This window comes from Gigantopelta aegis, chromosome 10 (assembly GCF_016097555.1).
Source record: "Gigantopelta aegis isolate Gae_Host chromosome 10, Gae_host_genome, whole genome shotgun sequence".
Lineage (NCBI taxonomy): Eukaryota > Metazoa > Mollusca > Gastropoda > Neomphalida > Peltospiridae > Gigantopelta > Gigantopelta aegis.
Window position 1 is genome coordinate 72112908 of NC_054708.1, and position 17650 is coordinate 72130557.

At 38.2% G+C, this 17650-nt stretch overlaps 1 protein-coding gene across 2 annotated transcripts in view; it reads right to left on the bottom strand.

The window, feature by feature from the left end:
• Positions 1-16010, bottom strand: part of LOC121384337 (5-hydroxytryptamine receptor 4-like) — a 90381-nt gene extending 74371 nt beyond the window's left edge. The window contains exons 1-2 of one of the 2 annotated variants that reach the window (XM_041514686.1): positions 15896-16010; positions 11557-11697 (exon numbers count right to left, since the gene is read on the bottom strand). The gene's annotated coding sequence lies outside the window, so the exon portion shown is untranslated. Of the gene's footprint in view, positions 1-11556; positions 11698-15791 lie in introns of both variants that reach the window. The other variant, XM_041514685.1, reaches the window with a different exon arrangement.
• Positions 16011-17650: the final 1640 nt, after the last annotated feature.

Below are 17650 nucleotides of genomic sequence, written 5' to 3' on the forward strand. Positions count from 1 at the left end.
CTCTCTCTCTCTCTCTCTCTCTCTCTCTCTCTCTCTCTCTCTCTCTCTCTCTCTCTCTCTCTCTCTCTCTCTGGGCGGGAGCCGGTACAGAGCTTCGAACCCTGTGCCTTAAATATTCCAAGGCCAAGCTAAGAAGACTGAGATAAATACGTGCCTAGAGCTGATGGTGTACCTGTCATGACAACTATCTCTTTGAACTCGGTCTCAGACTAACTACCTTTATTATACGGTGTGCAGGTGTCCCGTGGTCATATGTTTTACGTTATTGAACACTTCGATCACGTGGCAGTGCGAGTGTATATTATAGTATCCACGGTCCGTCGTCTTTCCTCGTGACAATGACGGATCCCTCTTATGGATGAACTTTGACAAGTGATTATTACTTTAACAATGCAAAAATATCACCAGGAAACATTTGGTTGTAAAATCCGCTGACCTCAATTCCATAAAACACACGTCATGCACGTCAGTATGTTTTGGCCAAAGTATCTCGTGACAACGTCAGATCCCTCTCAAGGAGAAAGAAGAAAGTCCGATAAGTCATTACTTTAGGTTCTTTAGCAATGCAATTATCATGAAAGAAACATTTGCTTTTAAAATCCGTGGACCTCAATTCCGCAAAATACACGTGATGCACATGCGTATGTTTTCGCCGTAAAATCTACCACAACGTATTCTTAAGAAAGATGCGTGTTTAAGATTGGGTTCTGGCATGTGGAGATTCTAAATGAGGACTTAGATTAAAACAGAATGTTCATGATAGTCTGCAGTTTACTCTGCGTGTAAGCTGACATACACACAGAACCAACTATCATACTTAAGACTGAACTTGATCATAACAAAAATAGCAAGAGTAACATAAAGGGACACTCGAACTAGTTAAAATAAATCCACGGACAACTCGACCTTTAGGCAACTGACATTGGCGTAGCATGGAACCCAAGCATACCTCTTTTTTTCCACTACTTTTATTTATATTTTCTTGTCGCCTCACATCACGACTCATAGATATAATAGTGTGCATGACCCATCCAGTGTAAGTGCCCCCGCCCCTCCACCCACCCCAGTATAAAATCCTTCCAACGCCAATGGTAACTGGAACTACAATAACATACGGATGAAGAAGTCATTTCATGGTGTGAGTTACATAAAAATCAATTCGTATTATTGAAAGATTACACTGAAATAACGGAACTGGTAATGGTGCTAACAATGTCCTTACAATGGAGCTAATTTCACTTTGATCTTTTATGCAAGACATCCTAAAACAAGATCGACTAGACGACACTCGAGTGAGCGTGCGTGAGAGAGTGAGTGTGTGTGTGTATGTGTGTGTGTGTGTGTGTGTGTGTGCGAGAGAGTGCGTGTGTGTATGTATGTGTTTCTCTTTGTGTATGTGTGTGTGTGTGTATGTATGCATGTATGTGTGTGTGTTGTGTGTGTATGTGTGTATTGTGTGTAGTATGTGTCTGTTTGTGTGTCTGTGTATATAATTATGTGTATTTGTGTCTGTGTGTGTCTCTGTGTGTATGTGTTTGTAGTGTGTGTCTGTGTTTGTGTGTCTGTGTCTGTATATATGTGCGTGTACGTGCGTCTGTGTGTCTGAATGTGTCTAAATATATATATATATATATATATATATATATATATATATATATATATATATATGTGTGTGTGTGTGTGTGTGTGTGTGTGTGTGTGTGTGTGTGTGTGTGTGTGTGTGTATTTGTGTGTGTGTGTGTGTGTGTTCGTGTGTGTGTGACGTTAGATGAATGTGCTATGTGCTATGATAGAAGACGATGGTACCAGCAAATTGTTCGCGAACGCTCGGCCTTGAACACGCGGCACATATCTAAAACTGACCCGCAAACAAGCCAGCGTCATGAGTTTGATGAAATAGTCCACAGTCAGTCTTACATAGCAATGAATATTTAACGTAGTTTGCATAAATAATTAAGCGAGAAAAGCCTCAAATAAGTATATAGGTACGTATGTACTAGTCATGAGACAGGCAAGAATGCAGATACACTAAAATTAATTTACCTATCCATGTCATATCCAGGTATAACATGTTTTTTTAATAGCCTATGTACAACACCCAAAATAATATTTTAATGAAACTGTAAAACCGTGTTAAATTTATAATGCTCCATGAACTTGTTTTATAAGTCACAAAGTCGTTTAGGGATGAATTTTTAAAAAGGCTCTTCTCCTCTCTTTTTTGGTGTGTGTGTGTGTGTGTGTGTGTGTGTGTTTAACTACATACATATACAATGCTGAAACACCTATGTTCAAGAAAAACTGAATTTGCAAATTCGGCCCTTAGAATCTACCGAACTATTATTGTGTTGACGTGTTAACCAACGTATATGAGTGGCATTCAACCCAAGTGAAAAGAAACGACGGCTAATAAGTGTACATTGGTGATCCAACGAATCACCGAAATAGACCGAAATGGATCGGTCCGTTTCGTTCCATTTCCTCCCATTTCGGTCCATTTCGGTGTTTCGTCGGACCCGTAGATTAGTATATTGCAATCATGTTTGTTAACCTGTTAGCCAATTAATATGTTCAGGTATTTTTTTCTAAATGATAATGACGGTTTCCAATATATTTTAAAATATTTTCCAGAGATGCATCTCTAATAATCCTGAGTTTTGAAAAATTTTGAACGGTTTTTTTAATTTCTTTTTTATTCAGGTATAGTTCATTGAACAGAAAATTATTTATGTTCGTTCCAGGTTTCACTGGGTTAACAATTATCTATTTGATACGGTAACTACATATATCGTTATTATTACACATCACGACGATTATTTTAAAGGGACTGTCCCGAGTTTCCTGCATTGTAAGATGTTTCCGACTAATAAAATCATTTAACGTCTAAAAATACGCATTAAATATATTTTCTTGTTTAGAATATCAGTGTCTGTATATTCAATGTGTTTCTGGTCGTCTTAATATTTGTAAGAAACCCAAACTGGATTTTGTTTTCAAATAATTTAGTACGTACGAAAATGAAATAGTGTGGGAAATAAAATGAAATTTAACCTAGTACAAATACTAGAACGATCAGAAACACGTTAAATATACAGACACTGATATTCTAAACAAGAAAATATATATTTGATATATAATTACTGTCGTAAAAAAGTCTCTGTTAGTCGATAACATCTTAAAAATTGCAGCAAACTCAGGACTGTCTCATTACCATGTGACGTTTTGGGGTTTTGACTCGGCTCATGATGTAGAAACAGTTCTTATGGATTTTTGTAAAATAATATTGAATGTGAAAAAAGGTACAATGAATGCAACTGTGTTAACAGAATTAGGAAGATTGCCTCTACATGTAGTGCGTAAAGTAAGAATGATTAAACATTGGTTGAAGCTTTTAAAAACGAAGAATTGTATCTTGAAATCAATATATGATGATATGTTAAAAAGTCAGGAATCTTTTAACTGGCTACACCATGTAAAACATTTATTATTTTCTTTAAGATTTGGAGATGTATGGTTTAATCAGCAAGTTGATAATCATGTAATATTTATAAAAAGAATTAACATGCGTCTGTCATTTCACTGTATTAAAAAAATACACAAATTGTGGAACAATTCACCAAAATGTAATATCTTAAAGCATTTAACAGATAGTTTTGTTTACAATATTATCTGAGGATATCATTACCTATTTGTTATTCATCTCTTATCACAAAATTTCGTGTTTCAGCGCACCAATTACTCATTGAACAAGGAAGGTACTGTGGAACTGAACGATCACAGAGAAAATGTCGTATGTGTAATCGGGATAACACTGAAGATAAATTTCATTTTATTTTAATATGTCCATTGTATTTGCATATTGAATGTAAAAAAAATACTACTGGTTAAGACCGTCTGTTTTTAAATTAATACAATTACTGTCTGTTCAGAATAGAAAACAACTTTGTAACCATGGAAGATATTTAAAATATGCATTATATTTAAGATCGCAACATGTATAACTGTCTATCCTCCAAATACACATCCACTTGTTTATCATTGTTTATATATGTTTTATAATATTGTATATAACTGTATGCTTATGAGCCGCACGGCTTAAAGTAAATAAACTACTACTACTACTACTACTACTACTACTTCTACTACTACTACTACCATGCGATTCTTCGCGAACTACTGAGCTAAAAGCATCTTAACAAAAATATTTCTCGTAAAATTAAATCTAATCAAACAGAGTGGCTTGCATTTGTGAATGACTTTGTCCAAGACAATACCGGGGGGTGGGGGGTGGGGGGGGGGGGGCGTGATAGACTGAGATAGACTGGTTTTATTAACCTCTCTTGAAAAGGAATTTGGAGGGGGGATTAATGATTGCTTGACAATAAAAATAATTTTGTGCGCCCCCCACCCCTTCGCGAAAATGCAATAAAACATATACCTTTTAATAATAAATAAAAGAACACACTCGTGTGTATGGCAAACAAGATTTATGGAGCTCTTGTGAGAGTTGAGCTATTCATCTCTTTGTTGCGCATGAAATAGTGTGATCACGGTTCTGTTCAGAAATATCATAGGCTTAAGTGCTTCTATTGTAATCTCTATATGATACTGATGGTATTCTTTTTTATGGTAGTCCATGTCATTAAAAATAAACCAATATAGATTTGTCATTGTCGTCGATATAAAATTATGTAAAAACGTAAGGGCCCTAGTAAGCTGTATAAATTGTGCATTTTGTTTTAAAAGTAATGCACGGATGCAATAAACAACATTCAGATGAGTTAAATAACAGGAATTGTATTGAAATTATTGAACGAGTAGAGGTTGAGGTTTTTTTTAACGTGCCTCTATCCATACACGATTCAGGCACGTCTGTCCCACGTCCAGTCTTTGGCAAGGCCAATGGCTGAGCATGGGCCAGGACAGAATGAATGTGTGTGTGTCCATTGTCCCAGAGAATAAAAAATCCACACACAAATCGTAATACTGATTTTCGTAACAGCCAGACTTTTGTGGTGTGCGTTGACTTCCATTACAACTAATCGGGCAACTAAGGGAAGGAAATGTTTTATTTAACGACGCACTCAAGACATTTTATTTTACGGTTATATGACGTCGTATGCCGTTTAACAATTACATAACGCTCATGCGATACGATACAAAACGGTGTGGGGAGGAAGTGTTTGTCATGAGTGATATAACATTTTAAAAACAATGGTCTCATTTTCATGTGTAAAGTAAAATGCAGCAGTCATTGTTATTTGGTTCTTTAACCAATCATTTTATATTACCAAGCAAACATAAATACAAACTTAAACTCTAATAATATTGGTAAAGTTAAATTACGGAACGTGTGTTAATGAGCGTCAGCTAATTTTAGAGAGGGTGGAAGTTACATGGGGAAAAGAGGTGAGTACGTATTTCTTGAACGGCCTCTAACTTCTTGTGACCTTTACACTACCATTTCTTTTGAAAACATATACATTATTGAACATTGTGACTTTTGTTTATTTAGCTTGTCTCCAAAAAACAACAACCCAAACTCATTGGGTATTTCCTATAAAATGTTTTAATAATAAATAGAACTTGAGCTTGAACTGTTATAACAAGCCCCTATACCACTAAGGTTTCAGACATGTCTGTCCCGGGTCCTGTCTCTGGCAAGGTCAGGAGCCTGATCCGGCACAGAAATTATAATAAGAAAGGGTGGATTTAATGGACTCGTACATCTTTCATAAATGGTCAGCTAAAGGCATCTCCACACAATACGAGTGTCTCGTACGAGATTAGCCCATTGCATAGCAACCGATGAAATCGTATTTTTCGTCTTGTCACAATTGACTATACTCGAGGCACTCATATGACATGACCTTAAGCGAGCTCTTCGAAATGGTGGCTGCTTAAAAAAAGTGCCAACTTAAATGTGTTTGACTACGGCTGAAATATTACACAAGATCGTATTGTCAAATAGAAATGCTGAAAAAAAGCAGGATGAGTGAGAAAACACTCAAAATTCCTATAACCGCAGAAAGCAATTATTTCTGCATTCAGAGGAAACGCAATTATCATAATTTATTAATGAGCTTTTTGAGCAATGCAACTTTAGAGATGATACTTCTCATGTAGTCCTGATGTGAAGCATGGGGGAAATGAAATAAATTAAAGTAAAACTAACATGTCGATTCCAATATTCTACCAGGACTATTTTAAGAGCGGAAGGATATTAATAGAGTTACAGCTGTATCACTGCCGAACCGTGTTTTCCCCGATACCGGAGTTAAGCAACAATGAGTTCCGTTTGTGTATTAATGGGTGACCGTCTAGGAACACTTATTGGTGTAGGGGGCGGAGTTTGGCTAAGTTGGTTGAGTGCTCGCTGGAGGTGCTTGCGTCGCAGGATCGAACCACCTCTATGGATCCATCCACCTGATTGGGGGTTTTTTTTTCTCGTTCCAACTGGTCAAAGGCCGTAGTATGTGCTTTCCTGTCTCTGAGAAGATTCATATAAAAGAACCCTTTCTGCTTTAGGAAAAATGTGGCGAGTTTTCTCTGCTGACTACGTGTCAGAATTACCAAATGTTTGACATCCAATAGCTGCTGATTGTAATTACATATCAAATATATTTTTCTGCATAAAATATTAGTGGCTGTATATTGAATGTGTTTTTGATCGTTCTAATATTTGTACTAGGTTAAAATTAAATTTCATTTTATTTCCTAAAATATTATTTTTTCGTACGTACGAAATTATTTGAAGACAAAATCCAGTTTGGGTTTCTTACAAATATTAAGATGACCAGAAACACATTGAATATACAGACACTGATATTCTAAACAAGAAAGTATTTATAATATGTAAGTTTAATCGTAGAAGTATTTTATTAGTAGAAAACATCTTACAATGCAGAAAACCCAGGAATGTCCCTTTAAAGCGACTAGCCTTCATGTTACGCCTCGACAGCTTGTCACTGACAGCTGCACAATGCAACGCTTACATACTCATTGTTCAGAAAAATATCGGATGAAAAAAAAGAGTGTAAATTTACAATAAGATACATCAGTGGCGCTGAATATTCATATTCCGTCTATATTTAGATACAGCGGAATAGAAATGTGGCGGAAGAAAGGAAGGAATATTTCTTTAACGACCGCTCAGCATATTTTAAACTACGACTAATACATAAGGTTATTTCGACATGTGGTTGACAGCGAGAAAGAGAGGAAACCCGGTACCGTCATACATGCTACTCTTTACGACAGAGTAGTAAACGATGACAGCATATACCACAGTATTTGATGTACCAGTCATGGTTGGAACGGGGAAAAAACCGAGTCAACTGACGGCGATCGATTCTGTTACCCGTCGCAATTCAGACGAGCACTCTATCATTGAGCTACACCCCAGGCCAGGAATGTTACGGAAACGTGTAACTGATGTGCACACAAACAGAGAATACTACAGGAATGTTACGGAAGCGTGTAGCTGATGTGCACACAAACAGAGAATACTACAGGAATGTTACGGAAGCGTGTAGCTGATGTGCACACAAACAGAGAATACTACAGAAATGTTACGGAAGCGTGTAGCTGATGTGCACACAAACAGAGAATACTACAGGAATGTTACGGAAGCGTGTAGCTGATGTGCACACAAACAGAGAATACTACAGAAATGTTACGGAAGCGTGTAGCTGATGTGCACACAAACAGAGAATACTACAGGAATGTTACGGAAGCGTGTAGCTGATGTGCACACAAACAGAGAATACTACAGGAATGTTACGGAAGCGTGTAGCTGATGTGCACACAAACAGAGAATACTACAGAAATGTTACGGAAGCGTGTAGCTGATGTGCACACAAACAGAGAATACTACAGGAATGTTACGGAAGCGTGTAGCTGATGTGCACACAAACAGAGAATACTACAGGAATGTTACGGAAGCGTGTAGCTGATGTGCACACAAACAGAGAATACTACAGGAATGTTACGGAAGCGTGTAGCTGATGTGCACACAAACAGAGAATACTACAGGAATGTTACGGAAGCGTGTAGCTGATGTGCACACAATCAGAGAATACTACAGAAATGTTACGGAAGCGTGTAGCTGATGTGCACACAAACAGAGAATACTACAGGAATGTTACGGAAGCGTGTAGCTGATGTGCACACAAACAGAGAATACTACAGAAATGTTACGGAAGCGTGTAGCTGATGTGCACACAAACAGAGAATACTACAGGAATGTTACGGAAGCGTGTAGCTCATGTGCACACAAACAGAGAATACTACAGGAATGTTACGGAAGCGTGTAGCTGATGTGTAAACAAACAGAGAATACTACAGGAATGTTACGGAAGCGTGTGGCTCATGTGCACACAAACAGAGAATACTACAGGAATGTTACGGAAGCGTGTGGCTCATGTGCACACAAACAGAGAATACTACAGGAATGTTACGGAAGCGTGTGGCTCATGTGCACACAAACAGAGAATACTACAGGAATGTTACGGAAGCGTGTAGCTGATGTGCACACAAACAGAGAATACTACAGGAATGTTACGGAAGCGTGTAGCTGATGTGCACACAATCAGAGAATACTACAGAAATGTTACGGAAGCGTGTAGCTGATGTGCACACAAACAGAGAATACTACAGGAATGTTACGGAAGCGTGTAGCTGATGTGCACACAAACAGAGAATACTACAGAAATGTTACGGAAGCGTGTAGCTGATGTGCACACAAACAGAGAATACTACAGGAATGTTACGGAAGCGTGTAGCTCATGTGCACACAAACAGAGAATACTACAGGAATGTTACGGAAGCGTGTAGCTGATGTGTAAACAAACAGAGAATACTACAGGAATGTTACGGAAGCGTGTGGCTCATGTGCACACAAACAGAGAATACTACAGGAATGTTACGGAAGCGTGTGGCTCATGTGCACACAAACAGAGAATACTACAGGAATGTTACGGAAGCGTGTGGCTCATGTGCACACAAACAGAGAATACTACAGGAATGTTACGGAAGCGTGTGGCTCATGTGCACACAAACAGAGAATACTACAGGAATGTTACGGAAGCGTGTGGCTCATGTGCACACAAACAGAGAATACTACAGAAATGTTACGGAAGCGTGTAACTGATGTGCGTGTAGCTGATGTGCACACAAACAGAGAATACTACAGGAATGTTACGGAAGCGTGTAACTGATGTGCGTGTAGCTGATGTGCACACAAACAGAGAATACTACAGAAATGTTACGGAAGCGTGTAACTGATGTGCGTGTAGCTGATGTGCACACAAACAGAGAATACTACAGGAATGTTACGGAAGCGTGTAACTGATGTGCACACAAACAGAGAATACTACAGAAATGTTACGGAAGCGTGTAACAGATGTGCACACAATCAGAGAATACTACAGGAATGTTACGGAAGCGTGTAACAGATGTGCACACAATCAGAGAATACTACAGGAATGTTACGGAAGCGTGTAACAGATGTGCACACAATCAGAGAATACTACAGGAATGTTACGGAAGCGTGTAGCTGATGTCCGCACAAACAGAGAATACTACAGGAATGTTACGGAAGCGTGTAGCTGATGTGCACACAAACAGAAAATACTACAGGAATGTTACGGAAGCGTGTAGCTGATGTGCACACAAACAGAGAATACTACAGGAATGTTACGGAAGCGTGTAGCTGATGTGTAAACAAACAGAGAATACTACAGGAATGTTACGGAAGCGTGTAACTGATGTGCACACAAACAGAGAATACTACAGGAATGTAACGAATTGTAAAATAAAACGTAAATAACACAGCGTGGCATTCGATTACTTACATAGTCTTGAAAACCAGATTTAAAATAACTGTACATTTTTAACTGTAGTGTAGTGTGTTAATTTCATGAGCGTACGAAACAGGGACGGGACGGGGCAGGAGCAAAATCTTAAATTCGGGAAAACATTTATAAAGATATTCGGGCAAAATGTGCTAACCTAAGACCTTTTTACCATGTATTTCCGTCATTCTACCATGCAAATTAGTTGTAATCCATGTAAAAACGCGTAGTGATTCGTTTGCAACTTTATGTAGCTGTTTGGTAGTAATACTAATATGAATAAATGTTGTTATCCAGATTCGGGCATTTTCGTTTAATTCAGGCTTCGGGCAAAAACAAGCCTTCCCCTCCCTCCTGCCGCGCCCCCCACCCCCTCCCCCCCCCCCCCCCACCCACCCACCCCCTACAAAAATGAGAGCCCATACATTTAGGTTTTCGTTGATTGTGTGAGATTGTCATCGTTTTCTGCGACCTCTACTAAGCAACCATCTGTCTATAGCAACCACCTATGTTAAGTAGTCATCAATTCTAACCGCACACCTCTATGTAACCAGGTGTATTCACAATATATTTCAGCAAATGAATTCTTATCACGTCCCCAATAATCGATAGAAAACATTAGTATAAATAAATATAAATGTCTTAAAACACATCCGCTATGTCTATTTGTGTAGACACAAGTAATATTAATGCGGCAGTGCACAGAGTTGATAAATATTTCTTATTCTTTAATTTGCAGAAGGATCCACCTATATTAAGTGAAACCTTCATTAAGCAGTTACCTGACTTAATCAAAACAGCTGCACCAAGCAGCCATAGTTCCACTAGATCGACTTCTTTCTCAATAACTACAATTAATTAAGCTCTGATATCGACGGCTCAACTAGCTGAAGTGTGAGCCCAGGGCACACATGCATGAACATTATTTCGGACATATGCATAGACATAATTCAAATTAACATAATGTACACAGCGAGCCGATTATAATGTATGTGACCGTCATAGTAAACAAGGGAGAAGACACATTACAACACTGATATATCACCTTATGTAATAAAACGTTTTTTGGTTTAACGACACGACTAGAGAACACTGATATATTAACACATTTATTTGTAATTTTGACATTTAGTCTAAAAGAGGAAAGGCGCTACATTTTTCCGTTAGTAACTAGGGATCTTTTATAACACCATCTCAAAGACAAGATAACACATACTATGCCTTTTGATACACCAGGTGTGGTGTACTGGCTGGAACGAGAAATAGACCAATGGGCCCACAGGCGTGGATCGTTCCATGACTGACCGCGTATTAAGCAATCATATATATATATATATATATATATATATATATATATATATATATATATATATATATATATATATTATATACAATAAAATATGTTTCCAATCAAAATCAAGCAAGCGCTTTACCACTAGGCTACATCCCTCCCCGGACTTGATTCAACGACATAACACTCATGGATGACCAAAGGGTTCACTAAGGTTGAATTGCCTAAAGTTCACGTGCACATACCACGGCTTTTGATATACCAGTTGTAGTGCACTGGCTGGAATGAGAAATAGCCCAAATTGGCCCACACATGGGGATCGATCCTAGACCGACCGCGCATCAGGTGAAATCTACGTCTTTCCCTTATGTAATAAAGTGGATTAGACAAAACACTAACTAATTACATTACCTCGACCAGCTATGATCGTCCTATGTACGGGTCGTCGTGAGCGCCAAGACATTGATCCATGGCTAGATCTCCTCTCCGTATCGAGCGGCGGCGCAGAGCTTGTACAACCAGCAGCTGTATATATCCAACTTGTCTTTGTCTCTGTTGATTAAATAACAGAAAAAACACCACGTCAATACTAAATATACAGTCTATCCTGCAGGGGTCGAAATTGGATGATATTTTCCTGACGAATATTCGGTCCGGTAAACTACAATATCTGCCGACCCGAATAAAAACCTGCCGGAAAAAAACTCAAACTAGTGTATGAATATAAACGGGATGACATATAAAAAAATATCTCCCGGTCCGTTGTGATGTTGACCAAAAAACAAAACAAAATGATCGGGACGGCAGCATTTCGACTCCTGTCGTACTTCAAATACCACGTCATAAAACGTAACATACACAACTTTATAAAAGTCATTTTCAAACCAGTCCTAAAATAAAACAATATAAAGGTCGTTTCAGACAAGTTCAATATGCAGGCCAATACACATGGATGACCCTGTATATATAGGTGTTACCTACTTATGACTGAGATATCAAAGGCTGTGGTATGTGCTATCTTGCATATAAAAGATACCCTGCTACTAATGGGAAAAATGAAAAATGTAACTTAGGTTTCTTCTCTAAGACTATATGTCACAATCACCAAATGTTTGACATCCAATAGTCGATTATTAATAAATCAATGTGCTCTAGTGGCGTCATTAAATAAAACAGACACACTTATTTCACTTCAGAGTGTACACATGTATCTCTAAAAGCGCAAACTTGTGTGTTTTTCATCAATGATAAAACATGTCAGCTGTATGGTTCTCTTGGTGTTTTCTCCAGGTATTTGTCCAGTAAACTGGAGAGAGTTCCTTTTCTATAGAGGATCCAGGATTGCCTATAAGAGGAGGAGGCGTCAAACGGACAGTCGACCCAGAGACGAGAAAGAAGGGTTTGTTTTAAATGAACATGATTATATATAGATTAGATGATGTGAAGTCTTTACACATTATTTCACATACATGTATGTTGCACGTAATTTAATAATTAATGACAGCCAACCACATGTACGAAGTCAGTAATCTACATGTATAAGGAATCAATGGATAAATGAATTAATGAATGAATGCACGAATGAATGAATGAATGAATGCATTTTTGAATGAATGAATGAATGAATGAATTAATTAATTAATGTTTAATGACACTCCAACAAAGGCAAGCAATGATGAAGATAACGGCAATGATGAAGATAACGGCAATGATGACGATGATGATGATGATGATGATGGTGAACGTTCTGTTTTCTTACATCTTACTAAGGTTGGGGTACGCCGTCATGGGTATACCACTGCATGCCAAGGAATGGTTAGAATGAGAGTACCTGCTGGCATAGCTGCCGTCCTCGCTGGCATGGTGACTGGAAGGTACTGGGTTAGACACAGTGGGGTGTAAGACAACTACATTGATTCTCTCTCTCTATCTCTCTCTCTCTCTCTCTCTCTCTCTCTCTCTCTCTCTCTCTCTCTCTCTCTCCCCCCTTTCCCTCCCTATCTCTCTCTTCCTCCCTCCCTCCCTCTCTCTCTCTCTCTCTCTCTCTCTCTCTCTCTCTCTCTCTCTCTCTCTCTCTCTCTCTCTCTCTCTCTCTCTCTCTCTCACACACACATACACACACACACACAAACACAACTAACCCATATCTTAGACAGATAGCAAGATAGCCGAGGTGTGTACATCTGTGTGTGTGCCAAAAACAGCGTGCTTGGATCTTAATTGCACGTAAGCACGAAAATGGAAGTTAAAACGAATGAAGTAATATAGACCACTCTAAGCGATTAGCAACTAGAGGTCATTTGTATACACTTTCCGCAGACAGAAATAACACACACAGTGGCCTTTGATATCCAAGTTGTAGCGTATTAGTTAAAAACAACGATAGTTCTTCTGTCACAGGCAAGCAGGACGAGGGTCAAAACGTGTGTGGAATAAAAAGCCAGTGTCCAGTTTTGGAACATTAATTGTGTTAGTTGGAGATATGTCTGCTTTTATATCAATTTACATTTCTACCAAGTTATTATGGCTGTCACCATTCTTCGTTTGACGTCTTGCAAACACCATCTGGTGACAATATTAACATATTTGTGTTAAACAACTTTCTATCTGCCAAGAAAGTATTCTTATAAACGAAATGAATATTTATTTTTGACATCTCAACTCATTGATCGATCTCCGTCAGTGGGCCAATTCTGCTATTTGTCGTTCCAGTCAGTTCTCCACAACTGGTGAAACAAAGGCCGTGTGATGTTCTATCATGTCTGTGGGATGCTGCATATAAAAGATCCCTTGCTGCTAATCGAAAAGAGTAGCCCATGTAGTGGCGGAAACCGGTTTTATCTCTCTGTGTGGCCTTTAACAATACGTCCGACATCATAAAGCTTGTTTTGTTTAACGACACCACTAGAGCACATTGATTTATTAATGATCGGCTATTGGATGTCAAACATTTGGTAATTATGACATATAGTCCTAGAGAGAAAACCCGCTACATTTTTCTATTAGTAGCAAGGGATTTTTTATTTGCACCATACCAAAGACAGGATAGTACATACCACGGCCTTTGATATACCAGTCGTGGTGCACTGGCTGGAACGAGAAACTGCCCAATGGGCCCACCGATGGGGATCAATCCTAGACCGACCGCGCATCAAGCGAGCGCTTTACCACCGCCCCCTTCAGACGCCATATAACCGTAATTAAAATGTGCTGAGTACGTCGTTAAATAAAACATTCCTTCCTCTCTTCTCATCACATGGTTTAACTTGGAGTTATTGATTCTCGTATCGGGACAGCGCAACCTTATATGTGTGGTAAAGCGCTAGCCTGATACGCGATCTGTCTAGGATCGATCCCCTTCGCTGAGCCTACTGGGCTAGTTCTCGTCCCAGCTAGTGCACCACGACTGGCATATCAAAGGTTGTGGTATATGTTATCCATTCTATGGGATGGTGCATTAAAATGTAGTAGGTTTCTTCTCTAAGACTATATATCAGAATTACCAAATGTTTGACATCAAATAGCCGATGATTACTAAATCAATGTGCTCCAGTGGTGTTGTTAAACATTATAACAAACTTTAACTTTGATCGGGCCAGAAATTGCCTGTTGTATTTGACCGTATACGTCACTGACTAGTCAACAGTATATATTAGCTACAGATAATTGTGTTTGCACCAATGAGCGACCCACCACGACTGGTACATCAAAGGCCGTGGTATGTGCTATCCTGTCTAATAGATAGTGCATATAAAAGATCCCTTGCTGCTAATCGGAAAGAGTAGCTCATGAAGTGGCGACAGCGGGTTTCCTCTCTCAATATTTGTGTGGTCCTTAACCATATGTTTGACGCCATATAACCGTAAATAAAATGTGTTGAGTGCGTCGTTAAATAAAATATTTCTTTCAATGAGCGACAACACGCACGGCTCTGAGCCGTTCCACGAAGCGATCTTAGCCCTAAGATCACCGTAACTGCACACCTAACATATACACTTAAGGTAATCTTAGCGCTACGATCGCTTTGTGGAACGGGGCCCTGGTACATAATCGGCTGTTAGTGTTTGATACATTTTCATTTCTTTTCAATTTATTTTCTTGCTTATATCCAAGTAAGGTTCAAGCACGCTGTCGTGGGCACACACCTCAGCTATCCGGGCTGTCCTTCCAGGACAGTGGGTTAGTTGTTAGCTGTTATTGGTTAGTGAACGTGTAGTGGTCTTACACCTACCCACTGAGTCGTGAAAACTCGCTATGGGTGAGAACCGGTACCGGGCTGCAAACCCAGTACATACCAGCGTTATGCCCGATGGCTTAACTACGACACCACCGAGGCTGGTGAGTATTTTAAAGAAATTACACCTACATGTATATAGGACCTAATTACGTTTTGTATATCTACAATTTACTCTTTTTTAATAACTAAAACATGTTTAAATATTTCTTTCAACTTTTTGCAAATTAATATCGCCATGGACAAGTGATTACATTATCTTGTTTGTAAAACATAATTCAAAATCATATTATAATATTAAATAGTGTTACCATGCACCGCTTGCTTGTCAAATACAACATGTTTTAACAATGCGATGAACACGCGTACACTTTAAAATTAATACATTTGCTTTTTAATGGATATTACTTACCCAGCAATGAACGTATTCTCATAATATATACATACACACATCAATAATTTAGTTCCAGACAAATGGCTTGCGTATTAACGAGAATTCGAACTGAGAATGCTTACAGAAGTCCAGGATATTTTCCACTGATAAAAACCCCCATAGGTATTGTAACATCTAGATTTGTGAATGAGGTCAGTGTGTTTGAATGAATGTCATCCGCAGTATGAGAGAGAAAAGCCCCAACTGTAACGATGGAAAGACTTCACTGAAACACTCGTCAATGAAACCGGAGATTCGCCGGCTTGTCTTCCTGCTACGCCTCGATAGTTTGTCACGCACGAACTGATGAGTGCACAACACACAGCAGAGATACTCTCCGTTCACAAAATATAGTACAGGGAACAGAAATGTAAGTATAAACTGACAATAAATACAGCAGCCGACCTAACCTTGAAAGCCGCTTTCACATAGGATTATATTAAATATTTCGTCTATATTTAGCCACAGCGAAAATAGAAATGGGAGATTTAATGTTCCATCATTGATTAAAAAAAGGCTGTTGAATTTGTTAATAGAAGTCGAAATAAAAGGTTCATTATTATTAAAAGTATAATAATATATTGTCGGATCTTGAGTTATCATAGGTGGATTTCAACCGATATCGGTTTAATACAATGGACAGTTTTTGTATTATATTTTTATGTAAATGGTTTAGAAAATGTGTTTATTGATAATTGTTGGGATTATTAACTGAAGGAAATAAGTCTTCTTTTATTTTAATTATAAGTTGATGAGATGTGATATCTGTTAACTGCTGAAATTCTTCAAAAACGTATAACATAATTATTATATCAATATAAAACAATATGGAATTTCGGTCTTAATTTGATAAAATTTTAAATTGGGGGGGGGGGGGTATTTTTAGAAACGGTGGTATGTCAGTGAATGTGAAATATGGTTTTTATATTGACTTGTTTTAAGAGTATTCTAAATGTTAAATATTCTACATATATGACAAGTATGATATACTACTTGTTAAATTGTGGGGGTGGTGTATGAGGTAAAGAATATGGACAGTTTCTACAGATATAGAGGAAGCAAGTACACACGAGGGGACTGACTAAGCCTGAGCGCGCAAAGCAAAATGTCTAGGGGATTCGGGGTATGCTTCCCCGTAAAATCTTGAAAACTAGATGTTCTCTCAATAAGACAACTTACCCATATAAAATTATGTCATTAGATATGACATTCCCTGTCGACTTAATTTTTTGACGTTCATCAAGAAATGAACAAACCCCCGTTGCTACGCTTGTACCAATGGGATGATGTTATGTGGTAATGAATGTAACGGAAATTTTATTATTTCGTGCTGGATTTAAATCAAAATGTGATAAACATAATAACTGGGCAAGACAAAACCAAACAATCACTACGCTCTCTATGGTTTTATCACCGATAACACAGTGGCATTCTAGGTATGAACATCCATAAAATGTTCATACCTTTAGAAATACACACTAAATGAGCGGAGTGAATAATTTTATCATGTTCATATACCACTAAGGTTTCGAGCATGTCTATCCCTGGTCCTGTCTCTGGATAGCCAGGGGCATGACTCGGCCTAAAATATTTCAAAAGGGGAGTTTAAAAATTTTAAAGCGCATTTCTACAGAAATTTTGTTTTACTAATTTAGTCGCAAATTATGATCGGGCTTCCTAAATTTAAAAACCACTAAATGATACGAATGAAACCTGTTCCAGTTTTGTATAGAAAAAAGTACATAACAAAGATTAGATTATGAAGAACTAGTTTTGCCGTTGATTTTGGATGTGACCACATCATAGTTCGTTTCTTTTCTTCTGCAATTCAGGTTAGA